Source organism: Chionomys nivalis, chromosome X (genome assembly GCF_950005125.1).
Source record: "Chionomys nivalis chromosome X, mChiNiv1.1, whole genome shotgun sequence".
Lineage (NCBI taxonomy): Eukaryota > Metazoa > Chordata > Mammalia > Rodentia > Cricetidae > Chionomys > Chionomys nivalis.
This window is the reverse complement of record NC_080112.1, coordinates 124430405-124443697: the sequence shown is the minus strand read 5'-3', so window position 1 is coordinate 124443697 and position 13293 is coordinate 124430405. Positions and strand designations below refer to the sequence as shown.

The 13293-nt window shown below is 46.1% G+C and overlaps 1 protein-coding gene across 1 annotated transcript in view; it reads left to right on the top strand.

The window, feature by feature from the left end:
* Positions 1–5097: 5097 nt before the first annotated feature.
* Plac1 (placenta enriched 1) overlaps positions 5098–13293 on the top strand; it is a 133517-nt gene continuing 125321 nt past the window's right edge. Inside the window, exon 1 of the mRNA XM_057760797.1 lies at positions 5098–5143. The gene's annotated coding sequence lies outside the window, so the exon portion shown is untranslated. The remainder of the gene's footprint in view (positions 5144–13293) is intronic.

Sequence of the window (13293 nt, the reverse complement as noted above, 5' to 3'; positions counted from 1 at the left end):
TCCTTTGAGTCACTGGCTTTTTGGAGTGCCATAACAGGGGAAGATGCAAGGAGACTGTGAAGACAGAGGCGTGGGGTTCTGTGACCAGTCGCGTGGAGTCCAGTGGCTTCTAGGAGTGACGGCTCTCCAAGGCGCTCCTCCACTTGGTCCCTTTCAGCGGGGTCTTCCCCAGGTCTAGGGCCATGATGGCTTAGGTGGCCGCAGCTGTGTCTGCCAGACAACAAATGTTTAGTGAGATGATGAAGAGGTACAAATGGGTTGAAGGGTGCCAGAGCCTTCTCGTAATGAGCATAGCAAATCCTCGGTTTCCAAGGATCTTGGGAGGACAAGATGTTCTCATTTGGAGGATTGGGCTGCCAGGACTGTTAGTACCAGCTGTTGGATTTAGAGACCACCCCTGGAGGTGGGGTCAGGGGCCCAAACAAGCTTTCCTTTTAGTCTATACTTCTAGTCACTTGGGCCTTCAGAAATAGGAATCTGGGGGGCCCCTAGGTTCTGCCGCCAAGCAGCTGCCTTTCTTTCCTGGCTCAGTCTAAAGTTCCCCCTGGCTTTTCCTAAACCCAAGCAGTTGGCTGTGGCCCTGCGGTGTCAGCAAAGGGCATTTGTGAGCCCACGAGGATTCTAGGATTTGTAGATTTCATATTACATCCCACCCCACCTTTTTTTTTAAAAAAAAAAAATAAATAAAAGACAGACAGATGATCTGACATTCGAAGAGACTACCTCGCCCCTGTTTGTTTTTAACCATTGCACTTCTGGGTGCTCCTGGAAGTACACTGTTGTGTTGAACAGACACATTTCGATTTTATTGGGGTATAGTTTCTGGGTCTCAGCTGACCAGCTCAGCGCCATCATCCCAACCTGGTCTTCCAGGAGCTGAGGCAACGAAGTGATGCGGGAAAAATCTGAAGAGATTGCTTGATGTATGAGAGGAGAGGCCTTCCACGATGGCTGTTTTTCTGAGACCTCTCCTCAGTTTCTCTGTGTGTCTCTCTGTCTTTCCTTTCCTCAATTAGTAAGGACCTAGCTAGGCAAATAAGAAAGAGGCATCTCTGTGCTTTGAACCTCAGAAGAGTTTCAGTCTTTTAAACTTTGATCTAGTTGGTTGCCAGGCATGGTGGTAGATTCCTGAATCCCTGTACTTGGGATGCAGAATCAAAAAGAACATCGCAAGTTCAAGGCGGGTCTGGTTTTCTGCTGAGTCTTGGACTGACCTGAACAACAGGGTAAGACTTTGTCTCAGTCAAATTCTAAGTAATTGATGAACACAATTTCCATCCTTTAGCCATGTGTCCCTCTTTTCAAATGACCCTTTAGAGAGCCAGTTGTCAGAATTAATTAACGGAAGGCAAATCTCTAGGTACTACAGAATTCCCACATGGCTATGACTCTAGAGCCAGCAGAGGTCAGGCTTGGTGGCCTACATGACTGTCATCTCCACACAGGGAAGGCTGAAGAAGGAGGATTACTGGGAGTTCAAGGCTAGCCTGGACAACGTCATAAGTACCAGTCAAGTCAGGGCTACCTGAGACTCTATCTGAAATAAATAAGTAGATAGATAATAAATTAGTAAGGAGCAAAAGAAATAACGGAAAAGAAGCCCGCAGGCAAGCTCCTTCAAGGATGGCCCACAGGGCTGAATGTTTACAGCGGTCCTGCTGTAAGCTGTGTGGGAACTTGTTGCTCACTAGCTATGGAGTTCCTTCTCCTGCAGAGGGAAGCATGAGCTCTCGGGGCCAAACACTAAGCGAAGAAAATGTTTGCCACGTCCTGAAAACTTGCAAAGTGGCCACTGAATATTGTCTTTGCTCACACCGAAACTCACCTCGTTGGCTTTCTCATTCCATTTCCTGTTTAATAGCAACTGAAGGAGCTACAGGAGATGTCCCCCTACGTGTGTGTGTGTGTGTGTAGCAACTGAAGGAGCTACAGGAGCTGTCCCCTATGTGTGTGTGTGTGTGTGTGTGTGTGTGTGTGTGTAGCAACTGAAGGAGTTACAGGAGCTGCCCCCCTACGTGTGTGTGTTGTGTGTGTAGCAACTGAAGGAGCTACAGGAGATGTCCCCCTATGTGTGTGTGTGTGTGTGTGTGTGTGTGTAGCAACTGAAGGAGTTACAGGAGATGTCCCCCGACATGTGTGTGCCCGCACACACACACACATACACACACAAACTCACACACTGGAGCCTGGCTATTTTCGAGGTTCCATTTGGAGTGGGAAGGCCCCAGCAGGGCTGGGGGTGGGGAGAGCTATGGGGAGGGAGGCATTATTCTCCAGCTTGCAGCTGTGGCAGCCAATACAGTATCCCCCACATGCCAGATGAATCAAGCTGAGGGCCAGATCTGGGCTGTGGGCCAGAGGTTCCCCACCCTGATTTATAGTGTGGACAGAGATGTGGGTGTTTTGTGAATATATTTTGATGATGATAAAAAAAAAAAACGCGAGAGGGGGGAAAACACCATTCCTTAAAAATGTGCTGAGGGAGAGAAGCGGAGGCCTAGCCACCAGATTAGGGTAGCTCGGCTGTTAGCAGTAGCGGCTCCTTGGACTAAAGGGTCTTGAAAGAACGCTTCATGAGAGGCAGTACCCCTTAGAAGGCAGTGAATTGTGAATGAGACCCTGTATGCCAGTTACTGGGGGCAGATTACGCTTACTGTCCCCTCTGCAGGTGTGGAGTGGAGGGGATTTGGCCTGCATTTTAACTCCTGCCAGCCCCCGAGAACAGAGAAAGGGAGCTGGCTTGCTGAGCTCTGGGGACACCCTGAGTCCCACGCTTTCCCAGACTCACGGTTATCTAGAAACTAGCAGGCTTTGCTTTTGGGATCAAGCCCAGGTTGTTGCCAATGGGCAGTGGACAATAGGTTAAGTGTGAAAAGGCCACCAGGATGGAGTCTGGGCAAAAACAAAGAGAAAAATAAAACAAAGGACAAAAAAAAAAAAATCCACCTCAACTCAACAATTTATTCTCAACCTTCAACTCAATTGGTTTGAATGGGGTCCCAACTAGGGCTGAGGAAGTGGAGTGGAAGCAGAGAGGCTGAGCAGGGTCTGGGAATGGAGGCTCCCACCACAATGTTCCTCTCCCAGGCGAGGCGGAGCCAGGCACAGGCTTCCTTGTTTTCCTCAGGAAACACCAGGCGCAGCTGCCTGGTTTTCTCTATTGCATCTGGGCAGGAACCTCCAACAGGTTTCCTAGGACCCACACGGGTCTTTGAGGATGAGAGATTTATTCTACAAAGGCGAGGCTACCAGTCGGGCCTTGTTGTGCTGGACTGCAATGATCAAAATCACATCAGTCTGCAACCCCCCAATACACACACACACTTACACACACACACACACACAATTCACACATACACACACATTCACACACTCACACATACACACACACTCACTCACTCATACACACACTCACAGTCACACACTCACAGTCACACACAATCATACACATTCACACATACTCACAGTCACACAGTCACACACACTCATTCATACACTAACACACACACACTCACATACTCACACACACACACTCATACACACACTCACTCATACACACCATCACACAGTCAAACAATCTTACACACACACTCATACACACACACACACACAGAGGAGGAGCAGTGGACACTCTCATACCTGCAAGAACACCCTACTCTCTTCTCCGTCCCTCACACTCCTCCTCCTGGCCTCCAGTCCTCCAGGTCAGAGGGCTCCCTTGTTCTTAACACTCCGGCCATCTTGCCAGGCTCCTGCTTGTCTTTAAGCTGCTGCTCCTTCTGGAATGCTCCCTTTAAGTCACGTCTTCTCCATCCTCATACATGTCCTGCTCTCTGAGGAAAGAGGGTCTCGCTAGCCTCTCTGGATTACCCAGCCTGGGGCTTTGGACATCCCCGCCAACTCCAAAACTCCCCGCTAGTCAGAAGACCCCCCCCAAAAAAAAACCAGAACAAAATTGAACAGACAAAGATGTATGAAGGAGAAAAATCTGCCTCTGCAGACCTAGCAAGAATCGGTGACTGGGGCTTTTTCTTTGTTAGTTTCCTCACCAAAAACAGACAGACCCACAGCACCCACAGGGCAACTGTGGGATTATTGAGCCTCCAGGAGGCAAATCTCCTGCCTTTAGCCCTGGAAATTTTCTGTTTTGCATCCAGGATGAACTCGAAGAGTCCGTGAAAGGGACTCTGGTCTATATCACTCAGGGCTGACTCCTTCGGCGGATGGCAGGAAGCCCTCTTTTTTAATTTCCCACTTCCTGCTTCAGAGCTTAACAAAGGACTTGTGTATAGGATGCATGTGTGCGTTAATGTGTGTGTGTGTACCATGGGGGAATGTACACAGGACCTTTGTCAATTCATTCCATTTTGGGGGAGAGGAAACAGAAGTGGATCTCTATTCCTGGCACTATCAGGGAGCAGCAAGGGGGCCCCTCTCACTAGCTAGCTTTCCTTGTAGTTCGTTCCAAATGTCTTTTTTGTAACTCTGGGGTTTGAAGCCACATCCCTGCCTTCTGGCTATCTCCCACCCCTCACCAGGCACCCCCAAAGCTGGACTGTACACCCTGGCGCCACGTTCTCGAAAACCTGGGAAGACACCATTGGCCAGGAGGGCGAGGAGTAGAGTGAAGCCCATTTACAGACCGAATGTGCTAATTGTAAATGTTCTTATCTTGTCATTAAAGCGAATCTGGCAGGCCCAGTACTTGGCAGCCCCTGGTTAGCTATTAGTTCTATGCTACTGTACTGGCTGGGCAGTCATAAAAATGTATCTCTTTGAAAAACGATCCATCATGTACACCAGCCTCCTCTGCACCCATTAGACCAAATTGGAATGACTAGAGAGTTCAGTCTTAGCTGGCCAGGTGTTGGAGTTCACGTCCCTCTGCAAGAGTAGACAGACAGGGGGCTACAGAGCTGCGTGCCCCGTGGGGCACAGTAGGAAGACAGGCCACAGCCCAGGCTCCACCCACATCACTCCCCTGTCTGCTAGAAGTCAGCTTTATGGTTCCAGTCCCAGGTCCGGGCCACCCCCACTCTGTCCATCCAGCCTTGGTAAGTAACTCACTAGTTGGGAGTCCTTGATAAGGACTTAGGACAGGACTTGGAGACACTGCAGCGTTTGCATAGGGACCTCAAGGGAGGTAAGAGGGCCCCGGGGGTGGAGGCCAAAAAGTGTTCATCTTATGGATATCTTCTTAACTTTCTCCTTAGGAGACACTGGGAATTCCCGGCACCAGGAGGAGCGATCGGGCCAACAGGGCCAGGGCTTTCGTGTGCCTCAGAGATCTCACATAATACAGTCTCTGTCACATGGTCCCAAGCTCTCTCTTCCCTCAGACAGTGTGCTAGGCACATGACCTTCACAGGGGTCACTCGGAAAGTGTGGGATAGGGCATGTGTCTGTGCATACCCCCAGAGGAAGACAACACTTGAATTAGCCTTCGTTTGATTTAAAAGTCTCAATAATAGAGAAATTACCTAACCTAAAGACACAACGGAACTTGGAAATCAAACCTGGCCACTGCTGATTTGCTTTTTTTTAGTTTTTAGTTTTTTGGTTTTCTGAGACAGGGTTTCTCTGTGTAGCTTTGGGGCCTGTCCTGGAACTAGCTCTGTAGACCAGGCTGGCCTATCATCTGCTCACTTTTAACAATTGAATATTTTAGGCTAAGTATTAAGCATGCGCCAGGTGTACTGCAAATCCTCTGTGTGCTATGTAGGTACAGTTACAGACTCCTTTTGTAGATAAGTAAGCAGAGGCTCAGACACATTTATCTGAGTCACACTGAAATTCAAAGCCAGAGGAGCTTGGAGCATAGATTTCAACATCAGGCAGCAGGAATATGCCTTGTTTTATGGACAGGTGTATGAAGTTAAGCCTTGTCTCATTTTGTAAGTGTTCTCTGGGAGAGGCCGTGGCCTGGCCTGAGACCAACGGCTCTGCAGCTCAGAGAGGCTTAGGGAGAGATAGACGTGGGAGCCGTTACCGAGACGTCAGGAAATATGTGCAGCCAGAAAGACTTGTTCAAGGTCATGGAAGCTGTCAAGGGCAGAGCCAAGTTCGGGCAAAAGCACGCCCTCCGTCAGAGCTCCCACCTCAGCCTGTGCACACACCCAGAGGCTACCCCGCCTCTGCCTCTCCCCTTCCCTCTCGCTTTGCAGTCAGACGGGGCCTGTTTCCCAGGTAGCAGTGACAGGCTTGATTGGCACTTCAAGGGTTTTGCTGAGTAGCAGTTCCCAGCCAACCGAGTGAATTCTGAGGTAAACAGACAACTCTTGGATGTCAGCAGTTATTCCCCTGGGGAAACCTTGCTCCAGAGCTCCCACAGAAAAGTCTTTCCTTGGGAGAAACTCAGTGTTGGCTGGGAGGATGAGCTGATGAGCTTCCAGAACAGTGACTGGCATTTGACAAGGCTGAGCATTTCTGTGGATTGCGGCTATCTGACTTTCTCTTCTGTGGATCCTCCATCCCTACTTGCTCTCATGACTACCCCCCTCATAGCACTGCGTCTTCCATTGTCTGCTTGTACGCAGACAATAAAACCATCTCTAGCATATCATAATTCCTTCATTGCTTTCTTGGGCCTGGGTTTCGGGAATCAGGGATATTAAGCCAAAGGAACAAATCTCTGAGAGAAATTGTAGACCTCAGTCAGCAGGCCAGTGGGATAATCAAGAGGTAGTGAAAAGTTCTCTTGAAATTCTATTCCTGTGTCTGAATGCCCGCACCCACACCCTATTCGAGAACTAGGATCTGTAGTGGAGGTCACCTCAGCCAGGACTGACATGATCAAGTAGAGAGGCCATGAGCGCTGGAGACTGCCACGGATCATAATGTAACTACACACAGTATAAGTTACTGTGTGGTGCCTCTGTTTCTATATCCTGTATGTGGGATAGTTATTATGCCTAATTCACATATAAATTTGATAACTTGAACATGTGTGCTCATGCATCTGTGTGTGCGCACACACATGTGGCACAAGGGGAGACGCTTAGGGTGTGGTATCTAATTTTGACATTTCTTCACTAAAATTACCTTAACCTCCAGGTTCCTGAAAGAGGTAAGTGTGGGGAAGGGCCATTGGCAGGAACTATTGCGTATCTGTGGCGGGCCCCTATCGCGCTATGTGTGAAGAATATAACAAAAAGCCATGAAGGAAGGAGCCTCTCTGGCGGCATGCTTTGAGCTTCCTCTCAAAGGCCCCAGCTGGAAGCTTCGTGGAGAAAGACCCAGGATTGTTCCTTACATAGCACAGGAAACAGTTTCAAGGCTAGTTCTCAGCGGTCCACAGTCAGGTAGGTTTGTGTTCAGTCCTTGTCTTTCCTCTTTGACTGTGGCGTGGCCCTAGGCAAGCACACTACCTTCTCCTGTGTGCCCCTCTGGCTTATGAATCGTGTGTTCCAAATAGATCTGTAACTTCCACTCTAGACAGTGGTCTCTTATAGTCAGGACAAGGGGATTATGAAAATAGATTTAAACCTTTAAATTTATCTTATATTTAATATATTAAACTAATTTTCCTCCTTCCATTTGCTCTACTCCAACACCTCCCCTGTCCCTTCTTACCAATAAGCTCGGTGTGGTGGCATATACTTGTAATCCCAGCACTCAGGAGGAGGAAGCAGGAGGATCAGAAGTTCAAGGTTATCCTTGGTTACACAGTGAGTTTGGAACCAGCCTGGCATATATGAAGCTGTCTCAATAAACAAAAGAAAATCGCTTTTAAATATTATTTTTACAAGCATTCTTTATTTCTTCAAGTGGGTTCTTAGAGCTCTTTAGTATCCTTTTATTTCAAATGTATATATGGGTTTGTTTCATGATATAAGGTGCTAGCCACGCTGTGTAGGCCTCTTTCCCATTTATATATTTATTTTTGTCTTGGAGGTAAAAAATAAGAACAAAATAAAGTTTACTATCTTAATAATTCTTTCTCACTCTCTCTCTCATTCTTTCTTTCTTTTGTTGTTTTGTAAGACAGACTTTCTCTGTGTAGCCTTGGATGTCCTGAAACTAGCTCTGTAGACCAGGCTGGCCTTGAACTCACAGTGATCAACCTGCTGCTGCCTGCCAAGTGCTGAGATTAAAGCTGTGCACCCCCACCGCCGAGACGGTATTTCTTTTGTTATTTTTAACTGGACTTTAAACCTCCTTTACAATTATTTTTGCAGCTATCATACAAAGTAGCAGGTTTGTTTCACTGTGGCGTTCTCATAGATCAAGAGCATGAGACTTCTTTCTTTTGTCTTAGCTCCAGGGACACCTTCACAAGTCTCCTGGCTGCATAATCTCTCCCTTTTTGAATATCCAAAATGCCTTCATTTCTCCTTCGCTCTAATGGATAATTTTGACTCGAGATGGAATTCTCACAGTTCTTTTCTTTTCTTTTCTTTTCTTTCTTTTATTCTTTTCCTTTGGTTAATACTTTCAACATCTCTTCCCATTCCACTGCCTTGTGGCGTGCATAGTTTTAAGGAGAGCTTTTTTAGGTAGGGTCTCATGTAGGCCAGACTGGCCTTGAACTCCCTATGTGGCCATGGATGAGCACTGGGATGACAGGCTTGGACCGCCACAACCAGCTCCTGATGAGAAATGAACTGTTCGTGTTATTTCAGATCTCTTTTAGGTGATGCATGGCTTCTCTGTTTCTGCTTCTGGGGTCCTCTTCATCTTTGGCCTCTCACAGTGCCATACTGTCTGAGTGTGGATCTTGCAGAGATCCTCCTTCTTGGAGCTGGTTTGACTTCTTTCACATGTAGGTTAACGTTTTCCGTCCATTTGGGGAAAGTTCGGACTATTCTTCGTTCCAATAGTCTTTTTGTGTGTGTGTGATTGTTCGTTGTTGTACTAAGATGTGTCCCACGGGTCTCCTGCTGTCTCCCTATCTGCTTCTCACACTGGATTAATCAATATCTTCAAGGTTTTTAATTCATCCTATTGCCTGTTAAAACCTACCGTTGAACAGCTCTGGTAAACGGTTCATTTCTATTATTATATTTTAATTCCAGATCTCCTACTTTTTTTATTATAAATCTCCATGCTTTCCTGATTGTCCCTCCTTCCTTCTTTTCTTTTTTTGGTACTGGAAATGGAACTCCGAATCTTGCGTGTTCCAGACAAATACCCTACCACTGTGTTCTATCCCAGCCATCTACTTTCTTTTCTAAATGGGATCTCACTAAGTTGCCCAGACTGCTCTTGAACTCACTCTGTAGTCCAGGCAGGCCTGGAACTTTTGATCCCCTGCCTCAGCCTCTTTAGTAGCTAGAATAAAAGGTTTTTGACAATGTGTCTGAATCTATTCTCTTTTGGGTAAAATATTATTCTCATATCTTCTTTTAGCTCTTAGACATGATTCTCCTGAGCCTTTTTAACATTCAAAATAGGTGAATTTTAAAAGTCTAAAAAATGGGCTTCTTAAGTATGTTTTTCTCTCTCCTTTCCTGTCTTTTTCTTTTGTGGATACACTTTCTATTCATTAGTTCTGGGTCTTGGGTTTGGGCTGTTTATCCATAGGTAACAAATTCTTCGGAAACTCGGTATTTTGAGTGTGGTGTAGCAATCCTGGAAGTTGGATTCTTCTCTCCCAGGTTTGCTGTGGGTGCTGCTTGTAGTAGCGGGTGCTTGTTTGCTCGGTGCATTCTATTTGAATTTCTAGCTGAGGCGGTAGGCCCTACCTCGTAGCTGTAGTTTATAAAGTAGAACTCTCCCTACTGTTTGCTTTGGCTGCTGAACAACTCTTTTGATGAAACTCGAGGCCAGTCACTTGGAGAAGAAAGTCATAAATATTAAGCTTTTCTTGATGCCTCTTAGATCTTAGCTGAGCAACCTCCATTCAAAGAATTCATAAATCACAAAGCCAATCAGTATCCATTATCTGCCTTCATGTCAGGAAGAGAAGAAAATAACAAGAGATTTATAGGCACGAGAGGAGCTCTCATTCCATTCTTCTCGAAAGCTAAAAAAGACCCCAATGAAAACAAACCACAATGCAGGAGGAAAAATAAAATAACCCAGGAAAGATGGCCCTACCCCATTTCCTTCCATTCCTGAGCTTCCCGAGTCATGAGGGAGTATACTTGCCTAGAAACTAGAGTTGTGTGATCTTGCCAGAAACAGGCACTCAGACTCCCCCCACACACACAGCAAAAGGGACAGCCTTGCTGTCAATATGGAGGGGAGTGTGTGCGACAGAAAGATTGGAAAGCGTGGTCAGAATGTCTCCAACACTGGAAGACGGTGGGACCAGGGAGAGAAAGGGATTAGTGGGGACAATAATTAGTAGAGACAAAGAGTGGTCAAAACATACCTTGCCTCTGAGGCAGGCTTAGAGTAAGAGCTAGTTGCTTTTTTTTTTTTTTTCAGTTTCATGTTCTCCCCAAGCAGCTTTTAATACTGTCATCTGGGTTCTTGTAATATTTCTCAACTATCACCTGTTAATACTCATTTAACAGATACTAGTCAGGCACTGGGAATACCGAAATGAATAAAACAGATGCTTCCAGGTTGTATGGGACACTAGTACACAGAAAATAGTATTATAGCGATGGCAAGGCTGTGGCTGAGGGAAGCCCGGGGAGCGGGAACCCTGGGGAGGCCCCTCACTCTGGCTCCGAGTAGGAGTGAGGGTGGGCAGCAGGATTCGGTACGGCCTCTGGCAGATGATAAGCATGGACTGAAACTCATCTGACAACTTTGTCAACTGTTGCTGGCAGGAATGTGCAAGGGTGCATGCACCCTAACAAAAAGAAACAGCAAATGTACACAAGTCACGGGGAATTTCTTGCATGTTCATTCGGGTACATTCTACAATGGGAAAAAATAGTTTTAGAAGATGAATATGGGATATATAAAGGATTCTAGAAGGAAATGAGATTAGAAAGCTAAATAAGGCCAGATCACAAAATACTCTGCATGCTTTAAGGAGGCATCTGCACTTCATCTTGAGGCTCGTGGAGGAGTCAATGAAAGATTTCCCAGGGGAATGACCTGGATAATGGCAGGGAGGGAGTTAAGAGTGCAAACTGAAATCCTGTCATTTGCAACGGCATAGATTGAACCGGACGACATTATGTTAAGTGAAACGAGCCAGATGCAGAAAGACAAACATTACATGTTTTCACTGGTGGAATATTTTAAAAAAATATATAGGGAGTCAAATAGTGGTTACCAGAGACTTCAGAGAGCTAGGGCAATAGGATGGGTGGGGGAACGTTGACCAGTGAGTGCTGTTAATAATGGAACAATAACAAGATTTTCAGATGTTTAATTGCGCAGTAAGGTGGCTGTAACAATAGGAAATAGTTTTGAACATCATCATCATTAAGAACTAGTAAAAGTATACTAATTAACCTGACAGTATCTATCAAATCTGTCTGTATTTGTTATTATTTATTATTAAATCTATTATCCATCAGCTATCTATCATCTATCTATCTATCTATCTATCTATCTATCTATCTATCTATCATCTACCATCTATCCATCCATCCATCCTCCTTTGTGAATTGGACCTGGGCTTTGCACATGCTTGACAAACCAAGCACTTGACTACTAAACCTATGTCCCTAGCCCAGCATGTATGTTAATCAAAATATTATTCTCTACCCCATAAATATTACATAGAATAAAGAATATTGTTAAGAATCATAAATATACAAAAAACTTTTTAAAAGAACACAGAACTTGTAATTGTTGATTTTAAAAATGCGGTCCCTGTGCCAGCAGCCTCAGTGTCATTGGGAACTTGTTAAAATGTTAAATCCTTGGGGCGGAGATGTGGTCGGGTTGGCAGAGTGCTTGTCTTGTGTGCACAAAGCTCTGGGCCTGACTTCCCAGCAGGTGTGGTGGCATGGCCTGTGCCTATAATCCAATCCCAAGGCTTGTGAGGTGGAGAGGCAGGAAGGTCAGAAGTTGAGGGCCATCTTCTGCTACATTTGAGGCCACCCTTGACTACTGTCTCAAGGCAAATTCGCAGGCTTGGACTCCATTCTAGTTCTACTGAATCGGCAGCTGTCAGAGGTGGGATCCAGGCATCTGCGTGTGAGCAAGCACTCCAGGTAATTGTGACGCCTGCCTCCTCGAGTGGGAGAGCTGTTTCTTGGAGAGACTCCCTAGGTCAGAATTCTAGCCCTCCTACTGGAAAATCTCGGGCAACTTTGAACCTTTTAGCGGCCCAGTTTCCTCTACTATAAAATGGGGGTTTTAAAGTTGTTATGGCAATTGGGTACATCCATTCACATAGATGCTGAGGGTAATACCTGCTCCATTGCAAGTTATCAACAAATGTGATGGTGAATGAATATTGCATGGTTTTCCGCACCTGCAATCCCAGTACACAAGAAGTAGAGGCAGAAGGATGTCCAGTTAGAGGCCAGCTTGGCCTTTGCAGTGAGGTCCTGTCTGTAAAGGCCAAAGATTTGGGATGAACTTCAGTGTAGAGTGCTTGCCTGGCGTGCACGAGGCTGTGGGTTTGAGCTGCAGCACTACAAAAACAAAAAAATTCCTTCTCAATGCCTAACCCTTTTTATATGGCTTATGAGCCTTAGTTTAGTGTCATAGCTCTGCCTCCCTCTCCTTGTCTCCCATTAAAAAAGTCTATTAAACGTTTATTACAAGCTAGGAGGTTACTTAAGGGGAATTAGCCTAGAGAGGACCATAGCACTATGGAGGGAATCCAGATTCACTCACTTTATAGAAAGGATAGAACTCAAACTATAGCATTGGACAAGTCCCTGTCCTCCATATGCTCTGGTATTTGGTGACTCTGCTTGCCTTTCAGTGAGTCACATACGACAAACATTTATTGAGGTCTGTTCTCATAACATTCAGGGAATCTGATCACAAGCCCCTGAGATAGCTATAATTCTATTGTCCCAATACAAAAGGCAAGTGCAGAAACCTACTGAAGATAAGTTTTCCAAGTGACAGGGCTGGGGTGTAAGCAGGCCCTATCTGAATCTGGTGCTGCGTCTCTCCTGCCAGGTCACACTGCCTCCCGCAGCACACTGAGGATTCCTCCACAGAGATAAATGTTCACGGTCATGCCATTAGCAAGGGGCAGAGGAAAGACTGAAGTCCAGATTTTCTGACTCCACGGCCAGTGTTTGGTCTACAAATCACAGTGGCCTCGAACAATGAAGGCTAACAGCATGTTAACTGTTGGACAGATGAATGGTTTGCCTCTTGCCTCCAGGCTCCAAGAACCTTAAGTTAATAGACAACATACAAGCTGTGTAATGAACAGCCACATGGCACAGAGGTCACCAGACCCCTGCAGGAGTCACT